Raw genomic sequence first — 12,221 nt, 5'->3', positions numbered from 1 at the left:
AACATTTGTGTTTTCTTTTCCTCTGATAGGTCATTCCCAGTCATCCTGGACTCGCTTTCACTTCTGTATTTTGGCAGCTGTTGAGGTCAGTCCCCTACTTTGTGGGGCTGTGAGAGCCAATTTTCCCAGGGCTTTACAGTTTGTACAAGAGGATATAATCATCACACCTCAGCCCTGAACAGACACATATATCCTAAAATGTACTAAGGGAACTGTTACCTTAAGGGCTAACGGAAAAATGGTTTAACTATCAAGTGCCTATTTCTAGTACTTACGAGCACCTGTGTTCTGTGGTCTCCACAGAGTTCTAATCATTCCCCTTGGACTTGGCAGAGGCTCCGTTCAATTCTCACTCTGCTGTCTAGGGTGTGAAGAACATCTAAGGCACTGTGCCCTGCCTCTGGCACAGCAGGTGTTATGGTTAAGAAAGAAATTGGGCAACACATCCCAGGAACTAGTAGAGAGTGGCTTTGATTGAAGTAAAGCACAGCTGTGTGGTAGTCATGACAAGAAACCTGTTCATACTGGCCTGAGTTAATAGAACTTTACATTTTTCAAACTGCTTTTGACAGTATCTCCACAATGCATAGCTGAATAGCTCTATAACATGGTCAAGAAATTCCCATCCCCAAATCATAATAAACAAATTATTGGGCAAAGTATGTAGGCATAACTGATACCACAAGTGTGCCACAGAACAAAATCTCTAGCTAGCCCCACTTAGGTTGGAAGTCCCCGAAGTCCAAATCTGAGTCAGGAAACCCAGTCTCCATCCTGTTATGGCTTTTCCCTCATCCAGGTTGGGGAAGCACTCACTTCCTTGATCAAATTACTTTGTCTTGGTTACAAAGGACAGTCATTTTTATTGCTCCATTCATTTCCTTGGCCATTATGAAATGACAAATGATAAGACAAGAAGCAGATGCAGATGGCTAACACTGGTAGGGCCAGGAAACAATTAGGCTGTCAGGCATGGTGGTTCCATGTAATCCTAGTACTTGAAAGGCTCAAGGAAGACTGCCATGAGTTCAGTGCCAACCAGAGCTACACAGAGTTCCAGGCCAGCCTGGACTATAGAGTGTGATTCCGTCTCAAAGGAGAGAAGAAAAGGAAGGGAGGGAGAGAATTAGGTGATTTATAATTAGTAAATATTTGTAACTTTTCAAAAAGTAAATCTAAAGAACTATTTAATCAGTCAACTTGATTAAATTCAGGTGACCACCACTATCATCCAGAGACCCTATCAGGCCGTACCTCAGTTCCCTCCGATCGTTCAGCACAATAGAAGAGAAACTGTTCCCATGTCATAGCCCCAAAACAGTTCCATTTATCCATAAGATACATTTTTTTTCATGAAGCTACTGTTTCAAGACTCAAAACAATGGGATATTAAGGCACTGACAAGTATTACTAAGGAAAAGCTGGAGAATCCTCTGCTCTGTGTTAATCTTAAGGTATTTTTTCTCTCTCTTTCCCTTCCTCCCACCCACGTGTGTGTGTGTGTGTGTGTGTGTGTGTGTGTGTGTGTGTGTGTGTGTGTGTGTGTGTGTACATACTGTGCACAGGAACTAGAAGAGGATTTCAGGGTCCTGCTCTATCCCTCTCTATTCCTTTGATGCAGGGTCTCTCACTAACCCTGGAGCACTGCCAGCAGTCAGGAAGCATCACAGACCCTCCTGTCTTGGCCCATCACAGTGCCATGATAATAGATGTGTTCATGACTGTGTTCCACTGTTTTTCATTTTTTATTGTGGGTTCTGGAGCTCTCAACTCAGGTCTCCTCATGCTTAGGCAAAAAATGCCTTACTCAAAGAACCCTCTGTCCAGCTGCAAGAGTTCTCTACTTGTTTTGAGCTGGTAGGGGGTGGGGGCAGGCAGAAGGGAGAGCCTCACCTTGACTGCTCTTGGAAGGAAGGATCCTAATCTTTTCTCTGGGCTACAATAAAACAAAAGTACAGTCTGTGACTAGTGGGAAGAGTGCCCATTACATTTCAAAACTTCCATAAGTGTTTACAGGAAATCCTGGATTATGAATTTCACTGCCTCCAACGTAATCAAGAAGCAAAGAACGTAAGGACATCATCATTGTACAAAGACACCAAGCTCCTTACAAAGTGTCGCCAGCACCTTGCTGTCCTGGCCATAGACCCCTGCTTCTGCTGGCACCACCTCCTTTCACTCAAAGGGATAGGCACTGGCAGACTGTTGGCATTCTTCATCTCACTCTGTCCCTCGTGGGCTCTTAGTCAAGAAGCCAGAGAAAACAATTGTTTCAAGGAGCTAACAAGCCAAAACTATGAGGGAAGCTAAGTTTTCTGCTGGTAGGCATTGTGGAGACAGCAATACATCCATTTTAAATAGCTGCAGACATCATGGCTCCCTGGACAGATAAAATACATGCAGCACACCTGGTTCCCAGGGGGAAATGAACAGAGGGGAGGAGGTGAGGAGGGGTGGAAGAATTCGTGGGACTTTGTGATGGATATCATGTGATGTCTTACATTACACTGACAGCACAGAGTGATGGATTATGTGTCCACTTCCTAGGAAGAGCTCATGGGACAAGATATCTGGTTATGGGTCAAAGGAAAAGGCAGCAAAGATAAGACAGACTATGTGCTTGGTAATCACATAAAATGTGTCATAGTCCCTAAGTAGCCTGCTCCAATGGATCTTTGCTTTCATCTAGAAATCATGTCTTTTTAAATTTAATTAATTGCACGTGTGTGTGTGTGTGTGTGTGTGTGTGTGTGTGTGTGTGTGTGTGTGTGTGTGTACAAGAGAGAGAAAAAGAGAGAGAGAGAAGCATCTGGAGGTGTGCATACCACTAGTATAGAGGTCAGAGAAAAACTTTGGAAGGAGTCCATTCTCTCCTTCCACCTCTCCGTGCATTCTAGAGACTGAACTCAGGCCATTAGGATTGCATCCTCAGATGGCCAGCATCTTTACCCACTGTGCCATTTCACTGAGCCCTAGAAAACAATTCTTTTATTTGCCCTTTATATCTGACTTGTCTTCTCATTCCAATTTGTAGACCTTCTGATGTAGCAATCTGAACTCCACAGGCAGACTATCCAGAGGAATGGAGATGAAATTGTCTTAAGAGCCTCAACAAAAATTGTTTGATGAAAATATTTCCAAAGGTATTCCCTGCTACATTATGTTATGGCCATTCCAGAGTGCCCCAAGGGATACAAATGACACTAAGGAATTATAATCATTTACCAAAAGAGGCTCCACAAAACATTTAATTCTGTGACTTGTCAGGAAAGCCCAGAGTCATGTGTGAGTACAGGCAGAGAAGTCAGGTTTATTTTTAGAGTTAATCATACTGTTATGGTCTCCTTAGACAGGAAACACACATAAAAAATTCAGTACTCACTATGGATGATATCAGAGTAACTCATTTATCTTGGTTGAATGGAATACCTTCTCAAGCCAGGACTCAATCATAAGGGATATTATGAGTTCAGTGTCACTTACAGACTCATGTCACTCAATATGGTGTGTGACACCAGAACACTGCTATGGCCAAAAATGTATGACTCCCTGACTTTGTACTGAGTGACTTCCAGTTGATCACATGACATCAGCAATGACAGGAACATTTACATCATGGGCATCAGTCAACACACCAAGTCAGGGCTTGACTCCCACCCTTACTCCTAAGAGCCAATTGTTGAACATTTTCCAGGTTCTATACATTCATGGGAGAGGAACTTAAGTGGAGAAAGAGTGATCTTTTTTCTACTTTGTTACAATGCAACCATTCTATTTCAGCAAAACATTAGATCTTAGTACAAAGGTAGAGGAGTAATTAACCAGCATGCCCAATGCCGTAGGTTCCTTTCCCAGCATGATAGGTGGGAATTTAGATCTTATTATGCACAAATGTTGGTAAATATCAGCATGGTGTGTTTATCTAATACTCTTTATCATTAAAACTTTGGGAGTCAGATATCAGAAAGCAGAGAAGTCACCAGTCACCTCCTCAGTCAAAAAGGGCAGAGATCCTCTCTAAGCCTCACCTTACTACTTCCTGGGTCCTCTAAAACCTCTATTAATTTTGGTCAGCCAGTGGCTAGCTCTGCCCTCTGACTCCAAGCAAGCTTTATTGACAGAATATGACCAAAATATCACACAATATTAGCTTGGCACTTATCTAGCTTAAATAGTTGCTCATGATGAAAAAATGGGCAGCACAGACTTTCTCTGTCTTTGGCTAAAAGAACAATATAATTGCATTTACCTTGCCTGTCACTATGGGGAACCAAAGGTATCTGTTGCAGACATTTGCTTCCTGAGGGCTGACACTGAGTACCACCAGTTACCAGAACTGTGTGCTCACAACATGCTGTTTTCAATAACCTTGTATCACCCTATTACTCACGAGTTTCACAGAGTTTGCACTTTGGGTTTTAGTCCTTCCATTTTCTTTGCGAATAAACTCAGAACCCAGACATGCCATTTCTCTCCTTTCCATGCATTGCATCAGTAACCTTCAATGAACTCCATTTGTTTTCTTGCAAAACAATTTGAACACATTTGGAAATGATCAAGACAAAATATCTGAAAATAGGCAAATCAGAATTCACCAGGGCTGCAAGAGTTATGTAGGAATATACAATTGCATTTGGCCTCTGAGAGTTAACAAATTGCCCTTCCAGGGAGAGGTAAGAAAGGCCCCAGGGTGATGATTTTTGAATCACAGGGACCAGCAACCATATTCATTTTACAAGGCTGTAGCTATCTGTAAGGCAAGCCTGCTCACACACATGCATCTGACTGAAGCTCAACAAGCCACTGTCTTCTCTATAAATCCCACTGGCACCAAGTGCAAGCAGCAGGTCTTGGCAGATGGCTCCCAAGGCACACCCCTGGTTCAGTTATCATTAGTCACTCAGTGAGCAGTGTGGCACTTGTTTTCTGTGCAACGCCAAAAGCAGGGTTTTTTTTTTTTTTTCCTTCTTAATTTTGCAAACTGAGCCTTGAAATCCAAGGGTAGTGAAATGGCTCCCATCTTTTCTCCTGTCGTGTTAAAAACCTTCAACTCCCCATTTTTCTCATTTGTCTTCTTGTGTCTGATACTTAGCACATGTCAGCCTGTATGAATTCATGTGTACATCTTGTATTGTATGTGAATGGAAGAAGGTGTTATGTTTTATTTATTTCTTAAGCCCAGTCATTTCTAGCAAAAGATCCCAGTGGATGTCCATAAACAGTGGTAATTCAGCTTCCTTTTTACCTTTGTGAGAGAAAATTTTTATCTGTATCTTATTTAAATGCATCGATTATGTGCAGCTTCTCAGTACTGACAAGCATGAAATCAAAATATTAGTCAACTGTGAAAAATGTCCTGTAGTATCAAATTTTGCCAAGATTTAATCCTTTATGTAAAAATAAACACATCTATATCATTAATGTTCTAATTTGTTATGGATAATTTAAATGAATTGTCGGTGTTGCCTGTGTTCATTTGTTTGTGTCTGTGATTCTGGAGTTGAGCTCAGGCAGGACCTTGTGCTTGCTAGCTGCTAGGCAAACACTCTATCACTGAATAAAACTCCCATCTCCAAAGAATTGTTTTAAAATAACTGTCTTTGTGGTTCATCATCAGTAAGTATTTGATTGGTATATCTATTTGATGTAGCTGTATGCTCAGGGTTATATAAATATGTCTCAATGGAAAGAATTTAAGAATCCTTAACCTAGAGTGAGATCTATGAATCTACAGAGCTCAAGAAAATCATTCTTCCATAGATCTTATGACTAGAAATACCTAGTCTTCAAAACAGAAATGATTTATTATTTTGTTCATTAAATCTACCATATAGATGGTCTATCGTTAACTTAAGTTCCTAGAACTCTGCTTAATGTACAGTTGGTTCTTAGTAGATGTTTGTCTCTTACCATTACCCTAAAGGTCTAAGATTATATCTTATTAGCTCCCTGATTTGGGGTGTGCTCAGAACACCCTGACACCCATAAGCTACTCAGTCCCACTTGCACCGACACATAGTTGTGAACTTGGGCGGTGCCAGGATAAGGGTTGTGGGAGGTAGCATTATGGGCTCTGGAGTTAACAGATCTTGTTTAAATCCCTGGCTCTCATTAATTGGATTTACTTTCAACAAATCATTTACTTGTCTGAACCTCAGGGTTGAAGATACAAATGAAAGAAGACCTGTGAATTCCTATTGGGGTTGGCAGACATGAGGTTTCAATCGATACTTGGACTCTCCAAATTCTAGTTTCTTGCAGTCATGAACAACAGAAATGAAACCTTGTCTTAAATAAGGAGAGCAAGATCAACACCCCGAGTTGCCCTCTGACCTCCACACGGGCACCGTGGATTTGTGCGCCTGCGCAGACATGCACAGATGCACATACACACACATCTGTACACACACACACTTCATGCATACATCAAGATTTTACAAACTGAAATAAAGGTGAATAATACTAAATAAATAAATAAAATTCAAAGCTTTAGGGAAAGGTGAGAATGCCCACCTGGCACACTCTCCCCACAGTTCGTCCACTTTGCAGACTGGTTAGCGTGGGTGAAAAGACTTCTGTGGAACAGGGACCGGGACCGCCCGATTTTATTTTGGAAAAGAGCACTTCAGACTAACCTGGACACTCAGAGATTAGCTGCAATTGTTCATTTGGTTAATCCTCGTTATCATGAGAAAGCAATTCTGCCTTTTCCTTTGGGAGACTGAGCAGGGACATTTGTTAATCAAAATTTCTCTTTTGCATGTTCCTGCTGCCTAAGTCTGTTTCTGTAGGCTGACCTGATTTGAATGATAGGAACATGCTGGTGCCTTGAATGGACCCAATAAACTGGAACACACTTATCTTGGAGAAAATGGAAACCCCAATGCCAAATGCATATTTGGAATGAAGCTGGTCTCCCGGGAACATTGTAGATACTTTATTACTATGTCTTCAATTTAAAACTCATTTTTCATTTGACACTTGAATCTTTATTCCCATGGCTTCTTAGGGCTTCTACAATTTTCATGCAAAATATGGCTCAGGAACATTCATCGAATACTTGCTAGGTACAAGCCACTGAGATAGGCCTTGTGGAGAAAGAGAAAATTCAGAAATAGAAAGTTGAATGAGCCATGGTTCCTGCCTGAAGGAGCTTAAAATTTACTAGAAGGAGACATAATAGCTAATACTATCAATCCGATGACTAAATTAGTGTATTGATTAAACATACTTTAACCAAGGGACTTGTAAAAATTGAAGAGAAAAAATTCTTAAAGATGAAAACTGTTTGAAAGGTCACTCATTACCCTACTGTTCCTACATTTTCTTCGATAACATTTTAGTTTTCTTATGTCAAATGAAAATATGTGTCAATTTATTTTTTTTTTCTGAAGAAACAGGGAAACGAAAAGTTGAGATGGAAAGCAACATGAATCAAAGTCCCTGGTAGGAAGCGAATCTTGCACTAAAGGTTCCACAAAGACTAACTAACTGATTTGGAGGACGTCAGTAGTTGTGGAGTGGTTGGACAGTTACAAGTCCAGAGTTGAAAGAAAAATTATCTTGAGTTATCTTGGCTATCTTGAGTTATCTTGGCTATCTTGAGTTATCTTGGCTTCCCTTAACCAGTCATTTATAAACCATTTCTGTACATAGTTAACACAGCCTTCTAACTATTAGGTAAATCCTTTGGAATGTGCAGACAGAGCCTCTACCTTCCACTAACTCAGATAACACCTGAGGCCTATGGCTGAGATTCTCTCACTTTGCTATAACACTCCTTCCTGACACACCCACCAATACATCTGAAATGTGTCTTCATTTATGACAGTGTTTTGCTTCTAGTCAAGCTTTGTAAAATTGCTAATATGTTGAACATGGAGTTTGAGGTAACCTGAGTATGTGTTCCCATGCTATGGTCACTCATATTTGGCTCCAAAATAAATGATCTCTTACATACTATGAGGTGAAACCTGTGCTTTTCACATTGTCAAATAGTGTTTACAATAATAGTGGCCTCTATATGATTCTGTATGTATGGATAGACACATACATGCAAGAATACAGCAAAAAAAAAAAAATGTATACATATGTCACAGTAGCTTTAAACCTGAAGGCCACTGAAACTTTAAATCACATTTTTCATTCCTCTAGTAACACTGGAAAGGTAAAAATCATCTTTACTACATGTTAAGTCCTGCTCAAAAGACAGGAATACCTTGGTGGGAGACATGACATTCTGACCTGCTCCAAAGATGAGAACATTCTATACCACTGTATCCTTCCAGTTTGCCTGTCAATCACCTGGCTAAGCAGCATCCTCGCAGGAAGGCTGCTTCATCCTTCATCTAAAGTTGTGTTGAAGACATGGGCAGAATAAGTATTCACTTAGTGAACTCCACTCTCAGTCAGTCACTTATGAAACCACCATCACGGGGCTCTGGTAAACCTGCCTGCTTTTCTGGATTACTCAGAAAAATGAACTGCTTTCTTTTTCTTTTAAAACCATTTTTTTTTCTTTTGCCTATTGGTCAGAACCTGGATATGCTTTCGAAGGGACCAGCTCCCCATTTTGGCAGCCATAACAGGCGAACACGTACTTGCCTGACCTTGTCTTGGTCACTAGGAGGTCAGATGCCTGCCTCGTGGCAAGGAACCAATCAGAAGTTAGCTGGTGGTGCTATACTTTAGGACTCTGGGTGTGCATTAAGGACAAGTGCACAGCAATGATGCGCAGAGCATAGCAACTGCCCTGGGAGGGCCTATGGGCCATAACAACTAGTTAACCAATCAACACAGGGCAAACCCTCTAAGCCTGGAAGCATACCAATCCTGAGCCTGTGGATACCCCTAGACACTCCCCTTAGGTTGCCCTATAAGATCTCTATGCAGTGGCTTTGCAGTGTCTTTCCTAGCCATCCGCCATGGCGGGTGGATGCAAAGCCCCAGCTAACATGGGGTTAGCTCATTGAACAACTACAATAAAGCCTCTTGCTGTTTGCATCAAGTTTCTGCCTCCGCATGGTGATTGGGGTGGCCACGGTCCTGGGCTGAGATCCTGGGGCCCTGAGCCTCTGGGGGTCTTTCATTTTCTCTGAAGCCTCCTCCAACTTAGCAGGCACCTGATTGTCTACCTTGTAACTGCTTGCTGACCTCCATACCCAGCTTTCTTTCTTCCTATTCTTTAGATTCCTCCTCTCAGTGGCTGCCAAAATTTACAGCTCACTGCTATTGTTTTACTTAGACTCTAATAAAATTGTTAGACTCTAATAAAATTGTCAAACTTCCTACTGAGTCAGTTTTCAAAAATTATTTTATTAAGGACACTGAGAACTCAAAGAGGGGACCCCCAAATTTCACATTATCATACAGATAATGGGTGTCTTATGTAAACACACAGTATCATTTCATAAGCATCTGTATTCATCACCAACTCTAGAATGTTCAAGGAAGGATCACAGGTGTGTTGTTTTTCTGCCCCTTGGACTTTTTATTAGAGAGACCATGACCAGCTACCCTGATATCTCTTCCTGCTTTTATTAATACCTGGTTGCATTACTAGACACCTACATCTGTGAACATAACACTTCAGTTTCTCTGTGTTCCAAAAGAAATCAGGAAGCCAGAACTGGTAAAAAGAAAATGGGGTGGTAAAATTTATGTGTGTGTGGGGTGTGGGGGTTAATTTCCTCTCTACCATGCCTGTGTCTGTAGCCATCTCACAATTTTGAATTTATAAAAAGCCATGAGACAAAAGGTAAAAACATATATAAATTTGTTTGTAATCCTTTGCTAAGTAAAGGACCCCTGTTTGCCTCCTTGGTTATGTTCTCTGTGGCAGACATCATTTATTATTTAAGTCCCAATCAATGTTCATAAGGCTTAAGCAAAAGAGTTAATACATGCCTTTTACTACATTTATAGGAAAGCGGGGCGGGGGTGTTTACAAGAATCCTAGAAATTTTCAAATTCTTGTCTAGGAAAGGACTTATTTAAAATATAGCTATGTAAAAGGAATGTTGCTACTTACGTTGGCATTCTTGATTTTCAGTCAGCCAGAAGCTAGACCAGACTCTGGAATGAGGAGCTTCTCTCTCTGTGCCCCAGTCTTTCTTTCCTGCCTGGGTTAAAGCAATTGCAATAGATAATAAAGAGCACATGATGGGAGGGACCTCTCTGGGTTCAGATACTGACTCTGCTGCTCATTGCCTTTATTTCTCTGGAAGTGATAGAGGTCACCAGGATCCTTCCTGAATATGCTCTGCAGTACTAGCATGGCCAGGAAAATCTTTGCTGAAACCAACAAAGGCTAGTCAGTTGACTAAGTTTAAAAGGAAAAGAGAAGGACTGAGGATATAACACTCAGTGGTAGAGCGATTGTCTAAAATGTCCAAAGCCCTGGGTTTGATTGCCAGCACTATGGAAACCAGGCCTGGTGGTGTATACCTGTAATCCCAGCAGAGGGAGAGTGGAGGCAAGAAGATCAAGGCCATCCTCAGCTACAACACAAGTTTAAGGTCAGCCTAGGATACAGGAGTTAAAAGGAAAGAAAGAGAGAAGTTGAGAATGTTGACCTCCCTTTTTACTGAAAATTTTGAGGGTATTTTGTGGTCACCGGATATTACTGGGGAAATTAGTCCCATTCATGACAGAATTTAAGAACAGACTCAAATGAAAGCTTGAGAACAAGTTTACTAGAGATGGAAAGAAAACCCTCAGCAGGCAGGCTGTAAGTCACAGTACCTGTCCAGAGGCAGACAATTGAGGAAAAAAGGGAAAGGGCTTTAGCACTTAGTTAAACTGGTGCTGTCTCTAGCCATGTGGTAGGCTGCAAAATGGTGGGGAGTGGTGCTAGAGAAAGAGCGAAGCACAAAGCATTAGGAGGGTGTGCTTATAGCAGAGCAAGAACTCAGAGAGGGCTGCAGCTCGGGACAGGGTGGGTGGCGCATCTTGGGTGTGGAAGCAGAAGTTTCACTGCTCAGTGAGCCTCTGCATGTTCCTAGGCTAGGCCTGCCCAGCCCTGAGAGTAACCCAGGAAGCAACAGAGACTTGCAGAGCAGCAGAATAGCCAGGCTGTGCTCATTAAGCCACTGAGTTAGTGGTGGGAATTCTGGGAAGGGAAACTGCAGTATTTCATTAAATTATTCCACCCATCTCTTTAGCATGACTTAAGAAAGCCTGCTTTCCTAGGGGCTGTCCCTCCTTTCTGAGAGGAGGTCCCTTGGCCGGGAGATTGACAGGTCTACTGGAATGTTAAGTCTCCATTAGAGCCAACCACTGCAGTCTCTTGACCAGAAGGACTTTTTCCTTAATGGGTCTTTATTGCAACTCTAACAACATGACCTATGTTTCTAGAAGTCTTTGGAAGTCTAGTCCAATTCCCATGTAGCCTTTGCTAAATTAAGATGCCCAAAATATTGTGCTTGCCTACAGCTTCCACTACGAATCAACCTCCAACCTCTTATATGGCATAATTACACCAAGATTGGGTGAAAATACATCTTATCCATAGTATCAGGTATTTTCCCAAGGGTCCATTGAGGATGAAGTCTTTACAGCCATTGTTTTAGCATTCATGAACATCCTCTTAATTAGCATTATTTTCTTATCTCGAAGGTCTACAGAATGAGCTGAAGAGATCCAAAGTAGGCTGCCCAAGGAAAGCTAATTACCATGTACAAGAATTAGTGCATTGTCCAATCATCCATGCTGAGGCTGTGCTGTGCTCCAGGAGAACCAAGGGCAGACTGACCCCTTGTATAAAATCTTCAGAGTTTGAAGATGGTTTGGGAGCCCAGGGAAGAACTAGAACATTGCTATGAAAAAAAAAAAACAAAAGAATCCCTTTTATGTGGAGAAGGTACAAGTCTGCTACATAGTAAGACCATGCTGCCAGTACCATAAGAAGGGGAAGGAAGGGACAAAGAAAGAGAGGGAGGGAGGAAGGCGTTTGAAGAAAGAGGATTGACCCCCCCAAGTTTTAGCATTTGGATAACTAGACACAAAACTCCAGTTCTCAATATAGATCTAAACATCAAGGTAGTAAAGTTTGTAATAATGCTCACCTTAATCTTTTTTCTTCTCTGTTCCAAGACCCCCAAAACCAAGTCTTCTGTCTTTACAACACCCTAATCCTTCACTTCCATGTGAATGTGAACCTGTCCCAAATTAGATTGCTGTAAATATTGTCAATGTTGAAAAGGATTATCAGTCAACACAAA

This window comes from Cricetulus griseus, chromosome 5 (genome assembly GCF_003668045.3).
Source record: "Cricetulus griseus strain 17A/GY chromosome 5, alternate assembly CriGri-PICRH-1.0, whole genome shotgun sequence".
NCBI classification, from domain to species: domain Eukaryota; kingdom Metazoa; phylum Chordata; class Mammalia; order Rodentia; family Cricetidae; genus Cricetulus; species Cricetulus griseus.
This window is presented reverse-complemented; position numbering follows the sequence as displayed.